Source organism: Martes martes, assembly GCF_963455335.1.
Source record: "Martes martes genome assembly, chromosome: 4".
NCBI lineage: Eukaryota > Metazoa > Chordata > Mammalia > Carnivora > Mustelidae > Martes > Martes martes.
In genome coordinates, this window is record NC_137891.1 from 13,034,270 (window position 1) to 13,057,151 (window position 22,882).

Genomic DNA, 22,882 nt, shown 5'->3' on the forward strand with positions numbered 1-22,882 from the left:
TCCTGCCCTTGTGTGTTTGGATTGGGTGATGTTTCTGGAATAGATACTCGGTGCTTTGTGAGAAGAAATGAAGGACAGCTGGTGGCCGGACAGGAGTTCAATTCTCCAAAGCCGCTTGGCTTTGGTAAAGCAGAAGTACTGTGTGTTCATTCAACAGGCGCCTCCGTGGGGAGAGTCCGCCACACGCCCGGCTCTGGGGCGTGTGCTGAAGAGGGAGGTCCGGGAGGCTGACGGCGCCCCGGTTTTGTTGGGGAGGGCTGGTCAGGTGAACACGTGAGTGCACGCAGGGGTTGATGTCCCACCGTATTTTCAGAGGGACCATCCGATCCTGGGGAAGGCAGAGATCCTGGCCCAGAACATGGAGCAGCCTCAGTGACTGCGCATACGCTCGGCTAACGGTCGACTGGACAGAGGACTCCCGGGAGCTGGGAGCAGCCTGGTGTTCGGGCTCACCTTGGGGCCTTTGGCCTCTGTCTTTCTCGTCCACAGGGCTGACGTCCTCTCCGGGCCGCTGTGGGGAGCAGTTAAGTTTCGGGAAGCGTTCTTTAGCGGCAAAGCTCTGCACACACGACGGGAATAACTTAATGCCAAGATCTGAACCCCTTCCTACAAGGGTTGACAACCTGGAATTTCAATCTTGATGGATGCCAAAGGATGGGGAAGAAAACATGTTTACAACGGAAAGACTCCACAGAGAAAGACAGTGAGCAGTGGGACTCCCCGTCACCACACCCTGGCCAGCCTCCCCCATTCTGTGCCTTCCAACTCGGCAAACGCCAAGGCAGCTCCTGGCTTTCTGGAACACTGTTTGTAACCCCAGGGGCAGTCTGTACACTTTGCATTGGAGACACATTTTTGTGATTTTGTTGACATTCGTTCAAGGGAAGTATTTAGGACCTATGGCCTTGAAAAGAAATCCTACATACATCTCACCTCTGCTATATGGAAGAGAAAAGGCTTTCCAGTTAGGTGGACAAAGGTTTAAATGCTGGCTCCTTCTGGAAACTGTTTATTATTTCCTACTTTCAGGATAATAGTATCTTTCCTGCAGGGTAATAATTACAGCAACATATGTACAAAGCAGATATATTCAATAAATGACAGTTGTTTTTGTTGTTGTTGTTGTTGTTTTTCTCCCTAGTGGGAAGACTCAGGGAACAACGCAACAGGGTCACATTGCCCAGATGCTGTACCTTGGGGAAAATCAGCTCATTACGAAAGGGAGGGTTGGAGGCCCAGGGTGGTCTGGCCACCCAGAGCTAACACTGACCTTGGCTCAGCCTGGAAAAGGTGAAGCAAGGAGACCACGTCTTCCTTGGTGGTGTGGGAAAGTTTAATTGGACTGAAACTCCAAATATGAAACCAGCCCTGTGTTTTGCTTCACCCCCTCACCCTCCCAAGATCCCAACTATGTGTGAGTAGAAAGTATTGGGTGTTTCTGGAAGGAAACAGGAAAGTGACTGAATCAGAGAATGAAGGTGGTAGCCGGGAGACAAGCCACCAGCAGAAGCGGCACAGTGTGGGTCCCAGGCAGATCACCCCAGAGCAACTGGGCAAGCAGGACTGGGACGGAGCCGAGGAGGGTCCATATCTCACCAGGACCCACTGATACTCTGCTTCTCAAGGACAGGGTAGGGAACTGCTCCCTACAGTGAAGGCACCAGGCATGGGCCTGGAAAGGGCTCAGTCCAAAATTCCAGCTGGGCACCAGCTCTCACGTCCAACTTTAAAATTTTCTTGGAAACACGACCCAGACCCAGGGCAAGGCAGGCTGCAAACATGTACGCACAAGGAAATAACCTTAGAAGCAAGGTACTCTGGGCACTTGAGTGGCGCAGCTGGTTAAGTGTCAGACTGTTGATCTCGGCTCGGTCATGATCTGAGTCATGGGATCGAGCCCTGCGTCGGGCTCCGTGCTCAGCATGGAGTCTGCTTGCCCCTCTCCCTCTACTCCTCCCCCGGTGCTCTCTTGTTCGCGCTCTCTCTCAAATATATAAATAAATAAAATTCTTTAAAAAAGCGATGTACTAAATTTCATACACACACAGAGATTGTGCATTCATATGTACGTGTACACGTATACGCACAAATACAGACAGGCACACTTAGGTGTGCGTATGCATATGCACAAATGCACATGCACTCACACACACATGCATATGTGTACACACACACCCGCGTGCGTACACACAGGCATATCCTCACACAAGCTCTACTTTAGTACCAGTATTGTCCTCATCTTCCTGAAGAGGAGCCTGAGTCGTGGAAACAGTAAGAAACTTGTCACCCAGTCAGTGTGTGGCAGAGGCAGGCTCTGACAAAGACGGCCGTCCCCGAGTCCCTCCTAGGACTCACTAGATGATCACAGATAACCCAGGACGGGAACCATCCAAGCTGAGAGTCATCAACTCTGAAAGCAACTTGTGTGCTGGGGCTGGGGTGTCCAGTGCGGGTGGCCGAGAACCCCTCCCACTTCTGTCCATGTGTGTTGTTTCCCCATCCCGTGCTGGGCTTGATTGCTCCTGCCCTGGAATCTGGGCTGACTTGGGACCTCCTGAGCAGGAGAACTGAAAGGGAGTGAGGTCGAGTGCATTCTGCGCCTTGCCCCAAGAGACCGGGCGGCCTTCACACGAGGCACTGGGGGGATCCAGCCGCCATGGTGTCAAGAAAGCCGGGCTGGACGACGATGGCGAGATCGCAGAGAAAGGGCGAGCCCCCAGGTGCTGCCGTCATCCCAGCAGAGGCCCCAGCTGTGTGAGGGAAGCCTCACAAAACTCCCCCAGGAACGCAGCCACACGGACTCTGAGTGTGGCCAAAGAAACTCCCAGCAGGGCTCAGCCACCCTACGAGACCGAGAAGGATAAACGGTCCTGGTTTTAAGCCACTAAGGTCGGGGGTGGTTTGCTGTACAGACAACTGGGTCACATACCTACAGGGCTCGCAGACAAGTATAAATTTTACAATGAGCAACGTTATTTGTTGAGCACAACGCCAGACAGCCTAGGAAGCGCTTTGCGTTTATTGTCCTGTTTGTCTGTATCTCTGCTCGCTCGCCTAGCACGTGCTCATATTGTTTCCAACTTACCCACAGAGAGACCGAAGCCCGGTGATGTGAGCAAATAAGCCTCCTCAGGCAGTGGCGGTTCCTGGACGTGGACCCACATCTGTCTCGTTCTCGCTGCGGGTACTACTCAGGCTTCTCCAGGGAAGCAAAGTCATAGCATGCGTGCGCACACTCACTTAGAGGTGGACATCATGGCCTACCGAGCTGACAGGCAAAGATAACCTCACACCTTCCCCTACCCTGAGCCTCTTCGCCTGGCCAAGCTGGACCCCACGTTCCTGGCCCACAGTCATGCTGCACCATCATGGAGCACACAGTTAGCGAAATAAAGGAGCCCAGCCGTCCAAGTCTGTCACGTGGAACGGCAGGATGCCTCACGGATGCGGCGAGAGGCTGCCGGCCACGGAAGCTGCCGTGGAACTCGCTTCGAGGAGAGGGCAACTGTAGGGCTGAGACAGGTTGGAGGTGCTTCCGTCAACAGGGGCAGGAGCAAAGATGGCAGCATGGAAGGCCCTGTGGAAAGGGAGGGAAGGACCTGAGGTTGGTTCTAGGACCTGGCTTACTCCTAAACAGCTGTGTGACCGTGGATTGTATGCCACCTCTCTGGGCCTCATGTCCCCAAAGTAAGCTTGGTGATGTCCAAAGAACCGTCCACTCCTGTCCATGACTCTCTGTGGCTTTGGATCCCGCACAGGTCGTTGCCTAGCATCTACTTTTGACGGGGGGACGCCCAGGGAACACCACTTTGCCACCATAGACTGTGGGGCTGAGCCCATCACCTGCTTTCTGGTGGCCACACAGTAAGTCTCCGATGGAACCTCCAAAACCCAGGAATCCCCAAGCCTGGGTGTCTCTCCTACTGGTTAGTCCCACCCTGTTCCCACTCTGTGCTGACATACTGAATTCGAACTCCCCTTGCGTAGGAACTCACACTCAACCAACACCTCTGAACGTGTCCTGCAGCCACCCAGCAGCTCCTCCGTTCACGCAGAAGCCTGGCGAGAGGTTATCACTGTCGCTGGGGTTTGTTTCCTTGTCCCCTCCGAAGCCAGCTACTTCCTTCAAGCTGGTATCAGGCAGGCCAGGAAGTTTCTTTTTCCCTGTAATCCATTGTATGTGGGAAGATCAGAAGGACCTGTCAAGTGCAAGGACGGAACCAGCTGGGCACGTGGAGATAGGGGCTGGCCCTCGCCTGACTTCCCCCAGCCCTTCTGGTCACTCAGCCAGTCCCGAGCAGGGGGCTATGCTGACGGACAGTGAGGACAGCAGGAGACTTGCTACGATAATTAATCAGGAGCATTATCATCACCCTGGAGGACCTCTGGGCTGCTCCAAAGCCAGTTAGGAAACTGACCTCACCCCCTTCCTGTCTCCTAAACCCACTGTCTCCACTCACCTAGGACCAAGGGGTGGAATATTTCTCCATGCCCAGCCCAACAAAGCCTGCCTGAGGAGCCTGTGTGGGCGTCAGTCAGATGAGACCGCCTCTCATCTCATGTCACGAATGGGAACACGACAATCATATCAGTGGATAGAAAGTCCTTGGAGCACGCAAAGCCCCATTGTAAGTGCCAGGCATGCAGTGGTTTGCAGACTCGCCACCTCCCGAAGCGGCCCACACCCTAATCCCTGAAGCCTGTGACTATTTAAGTTGCCTGGCAAAGGCAAATTCAAGTGGCAGAGGAAAAGAAAGCGAATGTGGTGATGTTCAAATAGAAAGATTACCCTGCATGATTTCTGTGGGCCCAATATAATCAGAAGCATCCAAAAATGGGAGAGGGAGGCAGAAGAGAGAAGCAGTCCGGGTTAGATGTGGCTATGCAACAAAGGCACAGACGGGGTTAGGTCGCTGGCTCGGAGAAGGAGGAACACTTATCCCCTGGAGCCGCAGAAGGAGGCAGGCCTGTGTTTCTTGATTTTAGCCCAGTGAGACCCGAGTTGGACTTCTCACCTGTGGAATTCTAAGATCATACACAGTGCTGCTTGAAGACACTAAGTTGGTGGTAATTTGTTATAGCAGCAAAGGAAACCAAATATGTGAACCAACTCACTCAGTTAATTAATGTTCTTACAATAACCCTATGAAGTGATCTAATGGTATCCACTGTGGCTGCAAGGATGCCGTGTGACAAAACAGCCCAACTCTGGGCAAACGACAATGAGCACTGCTTTCTCACTCACGTGTCTGCTGTGGGGCCGGCTGGTACCAGGCGGGCATGTCTGCCCTCAGCTCCATACAAGGTGTGAATTCGGAATCTGCTCCGTGTCTCTTGTCCTCTGTGGACTGGAGGGTGTCAGAGGCACATTGTCACCATGAAAGCCATGCAAACGAAGAAGCCCAACCTCGTACGATTTGCGTCTTCTGCTCCCATTATGCTGCTAACACCCCATAGACCAAAATAAGTCATATGGCCGAGATGGATGTCACTGAGGGGAGGACTGCACCTGCTCACCTGAAGGCCACGGCCACGGCCACAGAGTCCATGTGTTAATTTGATGATGGGGGAGGAAAGCACTGGGACTCATTGTTCCATCTACCACAGAAAGGCACTACTGTCAGCATTCCAGTTTGCAAATAAGGAAACCAAGGCACAGAGTCTCATCCAGGATCCCACCGCTAGTCAATAATGCAACCAGGATCAAAATTCGATCTGGCTTCTGAAACTTCAGAAGAACCTATGGGTCAAGGAACTACTAAGTGAGGGAACTAGGACACCATGGATCTAAACGTCACAGTCTCTGGGGTAGGAGGGGGTGCCCTTGGGGGTGGGGTGGGTTGCAGTGATTTCTAGAAGTAAGAAGAAGACAGTGTCAGAGGTTGCCCATTGAAAGTACAGCCAGGCTGAGCTGTTGGTCTCATCAGCAAGGCCCTGCTGTCAGGGCTAGACCTGGGGCCAAAGCACCTTCCAGGGACGAGGTGCACAGGGAGACCAGCATCCAGGATGAGCCAGCTGTCCATGGCCATCAAGGACCAAATGTCCTTCTCCTCCTGCCTTGGAGGGGCTGGACCAGCTGCTCGGCAGGCCAGTCTGCAAGAAGCCGGCATGTAGGCTCCTTCGAAAGTTGTGTATCTGCAGGCCAGAATGAGGTAGAGGGGCGGTGAGAGATGCAGAGAGAAAGGGTTAGCCACATAATGTGGAGAGGGGGAAACAGGGAGCGAGGGAGGAGGAGCGAGCCCGGAGAGAGGAAGCTGGAAGGAGGGGGATCAGGAGAGAGAAGGAAAGCAAAGCGATGTTTATAATTCAACATTACAGAGAAATTTTATTTGAAGGCCACAGGCAGGGAATTCCTAGAAAGGGTCAGAAAGTCACACCAATGATTCTAGGCATCTGGGGTCACAGGGTGAAGGTGGCAGTTCCTTACCATCCTGTCCAGAGAACCAGACACTCTTGGGGGCCTTCAGCCTTGTGGCATGGGTAGGGGGGTGTGGTCACCAGAAGCCCACCGCACTTGGCCCTGCAACTGAAGCCAGCGAACACTCCAGTTATGGCGAGGGCATACTAAGGCTGAGAGGAGGCATGGGGACCACCCTCCGTGTCCTCCAGGAACTACGTGCCTAATCCTTGTCATCCAGCCAGGCCATCCCCTGCTGGGGAGGGGGGGTCTGCTCCCTCCTAGCTACTTTTACCTGAAAGGGGGTGTGAGGCACTCTCCCCAGAGACAAGAAGCCCCCTAGGAGGGCAAGGGCAGTGAAGACTTTGTGGGTCACCTATGAGCCCTTGCTCACCTCCCGATGCTCCTGCACCACTGTGCAAGGGCGACGGCTCTGCACAAGTCCAAGCTAAGAACATCCTAGCTCAGGGAAGTGAGGGGCTTTCCACAGTTCCCATTTAGTAACTATAAGGGGACCCTGACTGCAGTCCAGGTCTGCTGGGCTCATTCTAGGTCCCTCCTCCCCTGACCGTGCCACCATCCCTGGGCCCAGCACAGAAACTACAGTGAGGACCTCCCTGAGAGACGGGACACTGGCCCTTTGATTCATGTGTCCATCCATTCACTGAGCATCCCCTCTGGGGAAGCGCCAGCAGGCTCTGCCAGAGGGGTTAAAAGCAAGGACCCTGGAGCCATGGTTTGGTTTTAAGATCTACTGGATGGGGCAGCTGGGCCGCACTACTTAACCTTTCTGTGCCTCGGTTTGCTGATTTGTAAAATGACGGCAGTGAGAGCATCTATATATCAATAGGGTCTCATGAGGAATAAGTGGCTGGGTAAATATCACACCTAGAACTATGGCTGGCACATGGTCAGTATGATCAAAGTACTGGCTTTCATTGTTCTTGCTGCGGTAGATGAAATTGACCCCATCTTTGCACTTTCAGGAGTACAGTCTCATGAAGGAGGACAGATGTGAAATAAACACAAATAAATGTATCATGATAGATCACACTAGGAAGGAAAAGCAAGGAATAGTGGGAGAAAACTATGGGAGTGGTGAAGGGTGAGAAAGCATGCAAAAATAGAGGGAATGAGCATTCCAAGCAGAGACACAGCATGTGCAAAGGCCCTGAGGTGGGCAGGGATAGGATGTATCACTCAGCAGGTGTCAGTATAGCTGAAGAACAGTGAGCAAGGAGAGAAATCCAGGCCAATTCATGCAGAGCCCCACAGGGATTTGGGGTTTTATCCCAAGAACAGAAATGGGAAGTCCTTGGTATGTCCAATGGGGCAGACACAATTTGATTCACATTTTGTAAAGATCGTGCTGATTGCCAAGTGCAGATGGGATTGCAGAGGGACAAGGATGAATCCGGGAGTTGAATTTGGAAGCTCTAGCTATGAGCTATGGGGAGATGAGGATGATTTGGGTAGGACAGTAGGTGGTGGACAAAAAATAAACTCAACTGAAACCCCAGATGCTTGAGGCTCACGAGGAGAGAAAACCCAAGGCAGTCAGCCAGGATGGTCAGCTTGCTGGCTCCCTCCCACTGCGCTGGCCAGGGACAAGCTGTCATGAATACTCAAGGCAACATCATGATCAGTTGGGTTGGAACTTTCTACAACACCCTTCTTGGAGGACTTCACCTAACAAGGCCTGTGCCAGGTCCATAATGCAAAGTGCTGCTGACCTTGGAGCTGACCCCCTCCATCGCAGGAAGGGAGGCCATGACAGGGAGAATCTGCAGATTGGATAGTCTCGGTCTTGACAAGGCCACTCATGGCATCTCGAGAGCGGACCCCATGCCCTGATCTGGGGGATGGAGGCATCCACCTGAAGGGAGGCATCATCTCCTTGGGCACGGAACTCTTCCCACACCCCCCAACCCGCATCAGGTTCTGAGCTGCCCATGGGGAGGGACCATGTCCCTCCAGGTCTGTAGTCCATGACTGCCACAGACTCTTGGGTAAGGCAACCTTCTTACTGGAGGACAGGCTCCATAAGGATAGTCTCCGTTTTATGCCTCCTTCCAACTCCAGTGCCAAGCACAGACCTACTACAAGATGTGCGTTCAGTCAAATGTGGTTCAACCAAAGAACAAATGACTTTCCTCCATTCCCTTGGAGTCAACTGCTCAATCACTGAATCGATGGCCAAGCTGAGAATCAGGACATACTGTAGTCAATGCCCTAGAGCAATCTACATCATACTGGGAAGTCAGACCCAGGCAGAAAGAGACAAGGTCTCTTCCGGCTGTCCAGACAGGAAGCACTAAGATGGAATCCTTCCAACAGAGGAAGGTGACTTCAAGGCAGAAGAGCCCAGAGGGAAAGTGAATGACAGAATGGAATTTGAGCAGAGGCAAGGTTTGGGTAATCTGAGGGGCAGCCAGTAAGAGAGAGGGGACCCCTCGCTCACTGAACACCTGTCACTGGGCAAGCCCCAGAGGGACTCTTCTCCAAAGAACCCCGGTGCTGGAGCTCACAGCCCATGTCACAGTTGAGGACACTAAAGTTCAGTCTGGTTTAGTGACTAGCCCACCGTCAAAGAGCAAGGAGCTGGTAGAGCAGGGGAGGAGCCCAGCCCTGTCTGTGGTCCCCTCAGGAGGAGACATGACAGGATCAGGTACAAAAGTCAAAGAAAGATAGTGGTTGGTTCAAAAGACAGGAATGGACCCTGCATGAGAGGCATCATCCCAGAAGTGACCAGCACAGAATCACGGGGTGGGATGACACTGAGCTGAGCTTTAATGGATGATAGGAGGAATGACTGTCTTTGATCTGAGAGGGACAAGGGCAGAACGGTACTTTCAGAAAGTGGACCTGCTATCAGGAGGTGAGGAGAGAGACCGGGAACCTCAGCACGCCCCACCAGAGGGCGGGACTGGAGAGGCAGGGGAAAGACGGAGGAAGGAGGACTTGGGGCCAACAGGAAGGAAGAGAAGCAGGGGCAGGACTGTTGCCTGGAACGGGTCCAGGGAGAGGCAGAAACCACTTCTCCTTCCCTTTCTGATGATGGCAAGATTATGACTGCAGAGCAGGGCTGCACCGGGTAGGACTTCCCAAAAATCAGGAGGGGAAGAGCTCTGCGCATGTGTCCGAAACGGAGCCTGCAGTCCCCAAATCATGTGGTCACCTCTGACCTCCTCTACCCACCCTGGAGCTTCATCTGCAGTGAGCTCTGGCCTTGGGCCCTCGGGGACCCCGCAGTGCCCCTTCCTTCAGATATCAGGGCAAACGAGAGACACAGAAATCACGGAGATCCAAAGTGGCCAGAGACCGCAAGGGAGGCGGTGTCACCCCATGATGGGTAGAAACCCAGGCGCAAGAGGTAAACGACTTGTCTAATGCCGCACAGTGAAAAGCTGCCGGAATCAGGACTCAGATGCAAGGCCTTTGCTGTCGACCTTGCCCATATCCATCTGGGACCCAGCAGGAGCAGCCAACGAGTACCCTGACCTTCCTCTCCTCCTGCCCACCCGCCCTACCTCCCAAACAGAAGCCAGAGGGCCCGGGAGCCCCGTGTGGCATCCACCCTGTTGCACCCACATAGCACAGCCTCTCTGTGCCAGGACAAGGTGGAGGATGGGTGGGGGGCACCTGGAGGGGGACAAGGAGGTCATGCAGCACCTCGCCCCTCCCACAGCCAAGACTGTGGCGGGTACTTGGGCCTGTGCTGCCTCCCCTCTGTAGGACCGTGGGGCAGAGGCCCCAGGCCTGGGCTCTGCAGCAGGAGGCCACCTGGCTCTCCGTCAGGGGTAAGGCCCACAGGTGCCGGGGCTCTGTCTCTACCCCCAGCTGCTCCAGCATGTTCACATCCCCTCCTTCCTTCCTCATTCACTTGGCCTGCCCTGCCCTGCTTCGATCATATGCAAAAATCTCCCAACGGTCTACTTCCAGTGACAAGGCAGGCTGTTGGGAGTGGCTGGTTGTCGTGCGGAAGAGACAGGGGGCCAGCTGATGCCCGGTGCACAGTGACGTGCCCATCCTGAGCCCCCGGGCACCCCCCTCCCGCCCTGCCAGCCAGCCCCACACACTGAGGCCCGGCTGCCGGTAAAAAGAAAGGGCTCCTATCTCTGATTCCTCAGGGCCTCTGATAAGAAATGTCATCCCTCGCTGGGTAATATTACCCACCCGATAAGAATCTCTATCAAGCTCAAACATATGGCTGGCTACAGAACACAGAGCCCAGCAGAGCAGGATAATTTATTTGCTTAAGCTGAAAGCCCTAGGCGGCCAAGAGAAGTACACTGAATAAAAGAGGAAGGGGCCAAATTTTAACCTCTCCGAGGGGATTTTCCCGGGGAAGGCTGGGGCACCTAAGGACAACAGGGGGCCCTCCTCACTTTCCTCCCTACAGGGAAACACTCTGCCCTGCTCTCCCCTCAAAGGGCACTTTCACTTACGCTAGCTATCAAAGCTAATCCTCAAGACAACCTCAAGAGAAGCATTTTTTAGCCTCCTCTTACAGACCAGGAAATTGAGATTCAGCAATGTTAAATAACCTGGCCAAGGTCACACAGGCAGCCAAGCAAGAGCTCAGACTTAGACCCCATTGGATCTGACTCACCAGCGTGCAGCTGCTGGGTTGCCTGGCTCCTGGGACTAAATTAATCAATTCGGTAAGAGGTGCCCAACTTGTCCGTTTCAAAGGTCCACGGCAAGCCTCTCCCCATCCCCGGGTCTCTACAATCTGGAATGACAAGGAAGCCTGGCAGGGCACAGAAGCTCCAGGGAGAGAGGAGGGGGAGGCCCGGATCAGTGGAGAGGGGGGAGCAACAGAACACGGTAAGCGAGGGTGCCGGAAGGACAGATGGCTCCGTGGGGAGAGGCGGCTGCACCCCACAGGTGTGCTAACAGGCCCTCCTTGCTTCATCAACATTAGTAAGGCTGAGAGTGCATTTTGAAAGTGATTATCGTTTTAAGATGGTTCCACATTCCTTCATAAAGCCACTCATTCTTTTTAATAGCTGCATAGTGCTCCATTCCACGAACCCAACCCCAAACTGAGGGCCTTTAAGGACGGTGTCTCACAAAGATGCATGGACAGGTGAAACCCAGAGGAATTTCATCAGGGCCGTGAAGCCTGCATATGATACTACAGTGCTAGATACCTGATGCACATTTGTTGGAAAAGGGGCAACACCAGGAGTGGATCCTAACATAAACTATGGACTCTGGGTGATGATGACGTGTCAGTGTACATTTGTCGGCTGTAACAAGCGTCCCAGACTGGTGTGGGATGCTGATAGTGCATCCGTGGGGACAGGGTGGATATGAGAGCTCCCTGCATTTTCTACCCAATTTTTCTCAGACCTTAAAACTGCTTTGAAAAATAAAGTCTGTTTAATGATAATAAAAACCAATCGACCACACAAGTGTGAATCACAATTGGCTCAGTTGTATTCTGTTAACTGTTGACTTTCTCTTCCCCCGAGTTTGGGTCAGACTCTCCTGCTTCTTTATGTATCCAGTAATCTGATTACAAACGAGGCTTCGGGTGTCAATAAATAAATAAATCGTCTTATCATTTGGCACCTCCAACGATATTGAGGTGAAGATGTTATTCACACCACCGCACCTGGGCAGGTGAATTCCAAGAATTCACCCAGTGCCTTAGAAACTCCTTTTTTTCTCTCCTCACACAGCAAAGTCTCAACACTGAGTGTCGACGAGCTGGTGGCTCCTGGCATGCCCACCCTTCTCAGACCTCAGTGGGACTCTGCTAAAAGGGCCTTACTAATCCTCGGTGAGCAGCTCCTGCCATTTTCACAACATGAGGAAACATGAGGAAACAAACATATTTCCACTTCTGGTTGCCAAAGACCCCCTCTTCCTGCCCCTGGTGGGTTCATTCTGGAATCAAGCTGAACACTAAGCCACACACAAACCTTCTCCTCACTCAGGCCATTTCCAGAGCTGGTCAGCATTCTTCTTTTCCTTCTGGGCCCAGAGGTGTTCAGGAATGCAGATAGCCCAAGGCTGGAGAGAGGCAAATCTCCACAGGAGCTCAGGACTCCGCTAAAATCACAGCCTGACAACCTTAGGAAAACACAGTAAATATCAATTATGCCATTTGGAGCCCAAGGCACCTTGAAGAAAATCATCCATTACGAACACAAAATCCTCTGATAGTCAGAAGATAAAGAACACTTATCTCCCTGGCTGAAATGAAGAAGAACTTAGAGGTTGATATCCACTGAAGACGGCCGTAGATGCTGAGGGGCGCACAAACATGAGTACAGCAGACCCCCTCCCTGTTCTAAAGGAGTCAAGACCCACTGGAGGGGCCTGAGAGAAAGGCTGTGATCCATATGGTCATAGAGGGAGGGACCAAGAGCTTTAGGAACTAAGAGGAAGGAGGCACAGACTCTCGCCACACAAGATAGAGAAGAGGCTATTTGAGCTAGGTATTGAAGAGTAGGGGGTCACCAGGCAGAGAAAGGGGAGGGGACTTTCAGATGTCTTAACATCATGTGTGACATGGAGTGTGAAAGCTTGGCCAGGGGCCAGGCGGTAAAGGACACCGCTCATGCTATGTTATGAAGTTTCACTTTCCTCTACAGATGCGATGGGAGTCACAGAGACTGCTGAGCAGCCTACTGACAGATCACCACCATGAAGGGACCCTCGGCCACCGGGGACTCAGTATACACGGCTCCCAAGTCATTCTGCGAAGCAGCAGACATAGTGGTTAAACCAGTAGCCTCCAGAGCCAGCAATCTGTCTTTAAATCCCAGCTCTGCCACCGCCAGATTGTGCAAGTTGCTTATCTAGCCCAGTGTTCTCATCTGTGAAATGGGTAACAGCAGCAGAGGCCTGTTCTTTGTGCTAGTGTGTGGACGGTGAATTGGATAAAGTTGGTATATGTAAGGTGCTCAGACCAGTGTCTGGCACATGACAGGGGCACTACACATGACAGCTTGGGGGGCTGCTCCCATCGTCCTTGTTCCCCCTGTTTCCTCTTTCAGCATTGCCATTTCTTTGGAGACATGAGCTGCCCTGAATCTGAGCAAAGGTGAGCAGGCTGGAGTCCTGGTTTTGCTCGAGGAGGGCTGGGACTCTTGTCTGAAATAGACTTTGAGGACTACTGGCTTCTCATGAGCTTCCCAGCATCCCTGTAGCAGGTGCTGTCAGTCGGGCTCTCAGCACGGCTGCACCACAGAATCACCTGGCGAGATGTTGTCACCTCAGTGCCCAGGCCTCACTCCAAAGTCAGAATCTTTGGGGGCTGGGGGAGGCGGGAGCGGGGCATTCCTGCACAAGATTCTTAATTTCCTCAGGTGAGTCTGACGTTACACCCCATCTGAGAGCGACTGATCTAAGGGCCGAACTGAACAAGGAAAGGAAACAGGGCAGCGTTCGGGAAAATGCCACCACCCTCAGTTGGGTAACCTCCAGCAGACACCTGGTTCCCTAGGTTTCTGCTTCCGCACGCTCGGGGTAATGCCTGGGCACCTTACCTTTTCCGGGGATGCCACACTGAGCTAGCAAACTTGAAAGTGCCCTGGATCATGATGATTGTGACAGAGCCATCAAAACTCTTCTGGAACTAGGCAGGCCATAGAACACCAACAAATACAACCACGTAGGGGCGTGCGGTGGAAAAAGCGTGGGTGAGGTGCACAGACCTGGTCACTGGGTAGACTCTCACGCTAACCCCAATACTACTGGGGACCCCATGCCTTTTGTCTTCAACTTGGTTCAAGGCAGGCCAGGGATAAGAACTGATCTGCCCATCAGACAAGGTGTCTGTGAGGTGTAAGCGGGAAGACACAGGTCACACTATGAAGGGTCAAGCTCTGGTAAAGAACTTTATTTCACATTTCCTAGGTCCTCCCTGCAATGTGGAAAGTTTCAGAGAGAGAAATGGCCCCTTCCACAACTGTTGTAATGGAGGGTGGGGAGGAGACAAGGAGTGGTGCTGACCACATGAAAGCTTTGTTCCTGGCAGGCTGGAATGGAACCTGTCAGGGTCCAAGTGGGGATCAGTGATAGGCCAGGAGGGCAGGGTGGGGCCCAGGGCGGCTCCAGGGAGACGTTAAGATAGGAAATGTTATCTGGGAACAATGGAACCACCAGACCGTTGTCCTGGCCTGGATCTGACAAGCCGGGATAAGACTCCAGGAAACACGTCCCTCGACAACTGGCCAGAAATGGCCCCAACAGACCCCTGGCCCATGCCTGGCTTTGCATCCATTCTCGCGTGTACCCTGAAGTGGGCATACAACCACCATGTACCAAGAACTGGGTTTGTTAGAGGTGGGGATGCGGGGCGCCTGGGGGACTCAGTCTGCTAAGCCTCTGCCTTTGGCTCAGGTCACAATCCCAGGGTGCTGGGATCGAGCCCCCCACTGGATTCCATGGGATGCCAAGACGAATAAGGCCTGGTCTTCTCCCTCAGGAAGGACAAAGACAAGGCAAACAAAGAAGTAACATTTAGATACAACACTATGAACTAAAATGTGACAACACAATAGCCACCCCGCGCTGTTGGCCAACTACACATCAGTCAGCACGCTTTGTGTTTTCTCTTTAAACATCTCAAACCCTCAGTGTCCCCTCCAAGTAAGGGTACTAGCTCCATTCTACAAATACGGAACCTGTGGCTCCGAGAGGCTGGTTACTGGACGCAGATCCCACAGCAGTTAAGAGGCGGGGAGCACGTCCGGATCCAGAACAGTGCTACTCCTAACGCTCGGGCCCCTTGCCCACAGCTCAGCGCGACAACCCAGGGTATCTTCTCTCATGCACCTCGTCCCAGCACAGCGTCTGCATCTGGAGACAGTTTACACACCGTAAGCAGCAGACCAGAAACACAATTAGGCACAGCACCCGGCCTTGGCTTACGGCTCAATACGAATTGGAATCCAAATAAAACAGCATCGGAGGAGCAGAGGTGTGAGGTGTTAGACGTCGCAGACCGGGCCTGAGGCTCAGCCTCAGGATTTACACCTCCCTGAACTTCAGGGCCCTCGTCTTAGAAATGGGAACATTACGGGGCATCTGGGTGACTCAGTGGGTTAAAGCCTCTGCCTTCGCATCAGGTCATGATTCCAGGGTCCTGGGATCGAGCCCTGCATTGGGCTCTCTGCTCAGTGGGGAGCCTGCTTCTTCCTCCCTCTCTGCCTGCCTCTCTGCCTACTTGTGATCTCTGTCTGTCCAATAAATAAATAAAATCTTTTAAAAAAGCAAAAACAAAAAACTATTGAAGAACTTGCTTCTGGGGATTCACCGTGATGTGTTTCTTCTCTGACTTCCCATTGGATTGGAGCCCCTGAAGGCCAGGCCTCAGGATTCTGCCCCTACACTGGCCCCTGTAGGCCCAGCATGTTTGATGGATGGATCCACAGGTGGATAGAAACAAGGAAAAGAGAAAAGGAAGAAAGGAGAGAGGGAAGGGAAGGGGAAGGTGTGAAGTGTGGGGTTGAAAAGAAAACGTCTACAAGATGAAATCATGGGAAATAGAGATAAAAGGGAGAAGTGGATTAAAGTAAAATCCCCACAGAACAGCTGAAAAAAACTATGGAATACTATGCAGCAGTTAAAAAAGAACAAAGGGTGTGTGGCGTGCACGTGCGCGCGTGCACACACACACACACACACACACACACACAGATATACACCCACAAAAGACCTGTAAGAGATACTGTTCAATGCAGAATGAGTATATTGAAATATTCGATTGTCTGCAGCTCAGAATGCTCTGCAGTCCACGGAGCCAGGCAGACGCAGGGCTGCTGGCTGGAGCGCAGGGCGGGTGTGTGTGTGTGAATTCCACGGAGATCAGCTGACCCAGCCCACTGCCTCAGGCTGACATTTCCGCCCACGATGAAGGGAAGGCCATGCCCTCTCTCCGGGGCTCTAGGCCACAGCAATCTTGTGATTCAGCTTCCAGTCTAGCTTTGCTCCCCCAGTTCCTTGAAAATACTCGTACTGGTTTCAAGACACAATAACTGGAAGGAGCTCCCGCCACCTCCAGGGTCCCTGCCTGTGGTAACTCATGAAGGACAATGCCCTCACACTGAGCCGTAAATGAGGACCTATGGGCTCTGTCTGGCTACAGGTTTCACGTAGGGGATGTTGTATTTCTGAATTCGTTGTCCCCATCTAAAATTCAGGAAATTTCATTACAGTACATGGTCCAAATCTAACTCGGCAGCCGTGATGCCACACAACACAGTAGCTAGCTGGGAGCTGGGGCGGGGCGGGGGGGCTTATTCAGGCCTGCACCCTCCCACTGGCCACCATCTCATCCCTCCGAGATCACCCAGCCCAAACTCATCACAGAGAGAGGTCAGGAGACTTAGCCAAGGTTACACAGCAAGCCAGGGGCAGGAGGAGACCAGAACTCCATATTCCTCACACAGAGACCTATGTCTCTTCTGTCTGCCAGTTTGAACCAGTCACAGCCTTAGAAGTTAGATGATCCATTGACATCTGGCTAGAACAAGGCTTCTGGGGTCAAAGTGCAGCTCAGGCAGCAGCAGGATACCTCCTACCACACGGTGACCCAAACACACCATAATCAGCCCAGGCCTGGCCATCAGGAGGACTCTTGCTCAATGTTATTCTTTGCTTCATGGTTTCCACATCCAGAGGAACAATACTTCCCCAAAAATCAATTGTCCCCAGAAACCCACCTACAGAGTTCTTGGAAAATACGGGTTAAACATTTTGCCGCCCCCCCCGCCAAAAAAACCACATACACAAGGAACAAAGAGGGTGAGGGAAATTCATCAGCAGGGTCCTGCACTTTTCATTATTCACACCAAACGTTTTTCAAGTCACCAAGTTCAAATGACCCTGTCCCTTGGGGCTGCAGAACTATTTTTACCAACACTTGCCAGTAAGGAGGCTCCACATGTTTCAATAAATGGAATTACTCAGTATCAGGAGACACAAAATGGCTTCGAGGGGCTGGGAGGTCAGGGGAACTGAAAATGTCCGGGAAGGAAGATGCAGGAATAATCAATTTCTGACACAGGAGAAGGAAGAGCTGGGTGCCATGCCGACGCCCAGAACACTGGGGAGGCTGACACATTGCAACAGATCAAATAATAAATAAAGGTCCCCTGGGGATCATTTCCCAAACTTCCAGAACAAAAAAGGAGATAGAGGGCACCAACCAGTCCCGGGGGATGTCAACACATAGTAAGTGGTCAGTATATATTAAACACACACACACACACACACACAGACACACATGCTGGAGAGCCCAGTGGTCTGCTCCTCTCTGCTCACACTTGCCCTCTTGGGGATGGCACCAGTCTCTTGGTTTAAGTAATAGGAGTCCAAAATACGTCACCCAAATACTATCCTTTTACTCCATGCGTCAGTCCGGGTTCTTCAGAGCAACAGAAACGTAAATAAGGAACTGACTCACTGAGGTATAGAGGCTGGGAAGACCCCGGGATTGTGACCTGAGCTGAAATCAAGAGCTGGACGTTTAACCGACTGAGCCTGTCAAGGAGCCCCCTGACACACAAAGTTAATCTTCACAGTTCAGATGCATATATCCAGCTACTTCCTGAATATCTCCCTTTGGATGTCTGATGAACACCTCAAACGTAATGAGTGGAATCCTATCTGCCAAACAAACAAAACACACATTTCCAATCCCCTCACTGATCCCCTAAAAAGAATGAACGGAACTTCACTCTCTACTTGCTCAAGGTAAAACCCTAGGATTATCCTTTATCTGATACTCTGTATCTAAGCCATCAGCAAATGCTACCTTCATGATACTTTCATACCTGATCCCTTCCTGTGATTTCTTCTGCTACCATGTACACACTATTGTCACTCTTTTCCTGGATTTCTGCAAAAACCCTGGTTTTCTGCCTGAGCCTCCTAACGGGTCTACCTATTCCCACCTTTGCCACCCTTGGTCAATTTTCAGCAGAGTGGCTGGAATGAACCAGTTAAAATGCAAGTCAGATCTGTTCAGCAGCCTCCAGTACCCCAACTCAATAGAGAAGAGCCAATGTCCCTGCCCCACCCCCTCTGAACCATTTCATCCCTGACTCTCTTCTGATTTTTGTGGCTAGCCCGCCTTTTCCTCGGGGGAACGCCTGCCCATCTCGCCGTGCCCACCTGGGGCATTTCCTGAAGCCAGCACCACCCGGCCTTACAACCAAGCGAGGACCTTGAAGGCATTAGTACGGAAACTGGAGGACAGTGTGGGTGGCAGCCACGCACAGTGCTAACTAAAGGAGAGGAGGGTACAGGCGGGGATTCGTGTCATTGAAAGATTCCAGAGGCAGCTGGTGTGGCTTGTTCTCTGAAGTGCATTTTAAGAGAAGAATCAAGTGGCTTCCAGGTAAGGAGAGGTGGGCGGAGGGGGGAGGGGGGAAGGAGGAGAGGTGAGAACCTGTACAGGTGCATGGCAACCTCTGAGCGCCCGCTGCCATGAGATGGCCGGTTCTCACATCCCCGGCTGGGGGGATCCAGGCAACAGACACAGAAAGAAAACACTGCATTTGGTCATGGCCAGGAGGAAGGGCAAACGCACGGTACCAGTGGGATGGCTTGGCAAGGAAGCTGACCACCCCCCTCCCATCCTCCTGTGCCCCTTCCCCCTCTGACAGGCTCTGAGGACAAAGGTTTAGAGGCTGCACGGTCCCTTCTGTGTTCCCAGGCATTGGCTGAAGCCTTAGGGACGGAGAGAGGAATCAACATCTTTCATCCTGCAGAGCGTGAGGCTGCCTTCAGAGGACCTGCCCAGCTACTCAGCAGGGCGCTCTGGCAAGGAGGTGAGGTTCAAGGTCCCTCCGGAGCCTCCTCTCACGGGGCCCAGTGAGACTGGCCCTCACCCCTTCTCAGAAACGCCTCTCGGTTAGCAGGACACTGTCTGCTACAGAGCGTGTCCTAAGCCATGACGAGACTCTCCCTAGAGGGGCAACTGATGGGAACGGGGCTCTGAAGGGACCAAGCTAGGGCTAAGCAGGAAGACCGGTGAGAGGGTGACCCGATTACTTACAGGGTCTTGCAATTCCAGAGAGCCCCGCCCTAGAGCCCAGCAAAAGGCTGCGTCTCTGTCTCGCACTGGGCACTGCGGGGATTTCGACTGTTTCTCCCACAGCCTCCTGGTGGTCACCACTGGTCCTGTTCCTGCCGTGGCCGCGAGCGCTGCTCCCCCACAGCACCCTTGCACCCCGAGAAGCACCAGCCCCGTGGCGAGCGCTGAATAAGTCTGCACTGAATAATAACGCCCCTCAGGCACATGAGAGGGGGCCGGGATGGAGATTCCTGGAGAGATCTGGAGCTCTAAGGAACCGTCCACAGACACTGGATCCAAAACGTGATTTCAGGCGGTAGAGGAAGTTCCTATCAGTGATTCGTCACTGTGGGTATTTGGGCTGCTTTTCAACTGGTCAGAAATTCTACCGGAAACTGCACCTTCTGTTTCATTTTCAATAAGGCCACAGAGAGCTCCCCAAACGTCAAGCTTCTTTGCTTGATACTGGCCAGAATGTAGTACTAACTCAGTCCAGTTGCAAGGGTCAGAAACACCAATGGGTGGATTATTTTTAGGTAAGAAAGTGGGTTTTAGGTAAGAAGGTGGGCAAACGATTCCCGGATAAGTCAAGTCTGTTTATTTGAAACAATTGTCTAGCAAGGAGGGCAAATCGGTAAAAGGGATTTCTGGAGTTGCAAAGGTGGGTCCTCGCTGGGCTCTACCAGTGGTTCCTAATGGAGGACACTGTTGCCCCTCACCCCCCACGGAACATCTGGCAGTGGCCAAAGGCATTTCTGATGGCCATGACTAGGGACCGCTGCTCAGCGTGTATAGGCTGGAAAGGAAGGGGTAGTTTCTGGCAGACTTTTTGACCAACTGAAAATCCCTGGTCTTTTATACCCTTCTATTCCAGAACCAGGCGTAGGTGAGGGCTCACAGTAGGTGGCCCAAAAGTATGTTTTGTGAGCCTGAATACATGCACGATAGGGTTATTATAGAATCAAAAAGGATGATGAGCAAGAAGGGACCCATCCAGGTCCCATGTGAAAAATTTGTCCATCTACACACATGCTAGGCAGAGCTCCTTCGGGGACAAGCGCTGGCAGTCAGGAGCAAAAGGTACTCCTTTCGCTTTGGGCTCTGTTACAGGTTGAACTGTATCCCCCGAGAAGATATTCTGAAATCCTAACCCCGAGTACCTATGAATGTGATCTTGTCTTGAAACGGGCTCTTTGCAGATGCTATCGGGTTAAGATAAGGTTATAGCGGATTTAGCGTGGCCCTAAATCCAGGGACTGGTGCTCTTAGGAGGAGAGAGAGGTGCAGAGACTGATACACACACACACACACACACACACACACACACGGGGAGAAGTCCAGGTTGGAGTCCACAAGCCAAGGACCCGAAGCTACAGGATTCCTAGCTACACCAGAATCCAGGAAGAGGAAAGGAAGAATCCTCCACTAGAGCCTTCGGAGGGAGACTGGGGTCTCCCTAACTTGATTTGGGACTTGCCTTGGGACTTCTGGCCTCCAGAACTGTGAAGGAATGAAATTCCGTTGTGTAAGCCAAGTTTGTGGTGCTTTGTTATGGCCATCGTGGGAAACTCACATGGGCTCTAACATCCTGAGCAGATCCTTTGGAAGAAAGGAGAGGGGAGCGTCAGCCAGGATTCCTCTACTAAAAGTTCTCCTTGGAAGGTAATGATCCTGGCCCTCATCCCCTGGCTGAATCATCTTCATCCTCCCTTGTGACCCCAAGGACCAGGTGTCCACAGACTCCTGTGCCACTTAAAAATCCAGAGTCTGGGCAGGGTGGGCAGCTGCCAAGGGCTAATGAACACACCAGCCCAGTGCAGTAAATACCGCTGGATGACTGATGGACTCGTCAGTAAGTGAGATGGGTGAGCATGGAGGAAGCTCTCAGAGTTAATTAGCCGTCACCTTCCTGTCTACAATCAGCAGGGATTTCCAGATGGACACCTGAGACAACCCTCACTGCACAGTACACTCAGTGGATCTGCTCGCGGGCTCTCTGTCAGGGGGGGATCAGGGCGGCTGCGGGGCCAAGCATCACGGTGGGGAAGGCTGGGAGGCGCCCGCTCAGGCAACATTTTGCAGTGTTCGCCCATATCTGTGCACCGTGCATGACGACAACACCCGATTACAGAAATGCAGAGGAGCAGGAACCACTCCCACACTTGCAAGCTGCAGCTCTGTGAGGTTCGGCGCTTGCCCAGGGACCCACGGTGAGGTAGGAAAGTGGGAGCTTCGAAGCCGAGGCTTCCCACACAGAGCCCCGTTCCTTCTCTCCTGCACCACACAGAGTTAAGTGGAATGCACGGCGGTGGCTGACGGACTCTGCGCTCTTAAAACCACGTGACGGAAATCATAGCAGGAAAGGAAATCTCGCCAGCATCTCCCATCACGCTGGCATGAAAACTTGAAATTCCCAAAGTGGCCTTTCTGGAAGTCATCTACATGCCCACGCATTTGCACATTGTACTCATATGAGATGATGTGCTTTGCCTGCATCACTCAGCATGTCATTTCAAGGATCTCAAAATGCTCGTTTGGCATTCATTCAACCAATTTTATTTTACACCTGCTGTCTGCCAGGCACCTTCATGGGCAGTCAAGACAAAATGGTGAGAAAAAGGACACTGTCACCACCAAAGAAGTAAGGGAAACAGACCTTAATTAAACAACCAAACAATGACCTTATTCGAAACTATGGTAAGTCCTATAAAAAGGCAAAGTGTCAAGCTCTAAGAAAGCTTGTAATAGGAACTTCAAAATGATAATTTTAAGGGTCTCAAAATATTGGACCAGGTGGGTAATCATATTTATCTCAACAGTCTCCATTTAATCAAGTTTGGTTTCAACTTTTCATTATCATAACTGAAGTTACTGTGAGATATCTGGAAATGAAGTATCACGATGTCTTATCATTTACTTGAAAATATTTTGGAAACAAAAAGATGAAGTAAATAAAGCAAATGTTTGTAACTGTTAAAACGGGGAAGGGGTGTATATAGGTGTTCATTATAGCAGTCTCTCTACTTTCCTAGATGTTTGAAATTTTCCATCATCAAAAAAAAATCATGATTTAATAGACATTTGCACAAAATAGGCTTTTTTTCTTCCTTCGAATTATCCCCTTAGGATACAACTGGCAGATGAGGTAATGGCATGAAAAGACGCAGACACCATCAAGGTGTTTCTGCATACTGCGCTAACAAAACCCATTCCAAACATCCTACCAACTGCCACAGGCACCCCATCTATGCACCTGCTGTCCTCTGGCCTCATTACAGCAATGGATGGCAATGTTGAACTTGTTTCCTCATTTAATTAGTGTAAATAGGTAAGGTCCATTGTATTTTACATTGCTCCTGTTTTCCAGTTAAGCATCTGAACTGCCTTTTATAACATCAGTGAGCTGCTCAGAGTGTAAAAAGGACGGTCTGAGGAACCAGGAG

The 22,882-nt window shown here is 51.9% G+C and overlaps 1 long non-coding RNA gene across 4 annotated transcripts in view; it reads right to left on the reverse strand.

Annotated features, from left to right (window-relative positions):
• Nucleotides 1–22,882, reverse strand: part of LOC308341058 — a 216,668-nt gene that overhangs the window by 5,616 nt on the left and 188,170 nt on the right. For 2 of the 4 annotated variants that reach the window (XR_013966673.1, XR_013966674.1), the window contains 4 exons: nt 12,331–12,481; nt 5,246–5,348; nt 3,996–4,199; nt 2,014–3,577 (listed from right to left, as the gene is read on the reverse strand). This is a non-coding gene — a long non-coding RNA (uncharacterized lncRNA). Of the gene's footprint in view, nt 1–2,013; nt 3,578–3,995; nt 4,200–5,245; nt 5,349–12,330; nt 12,482–22,882 lie in introns of those variants that run through there. The other 2 variants (XR_013966672.1, XR_013966675.1) reach the window with 2 other exon arrangements.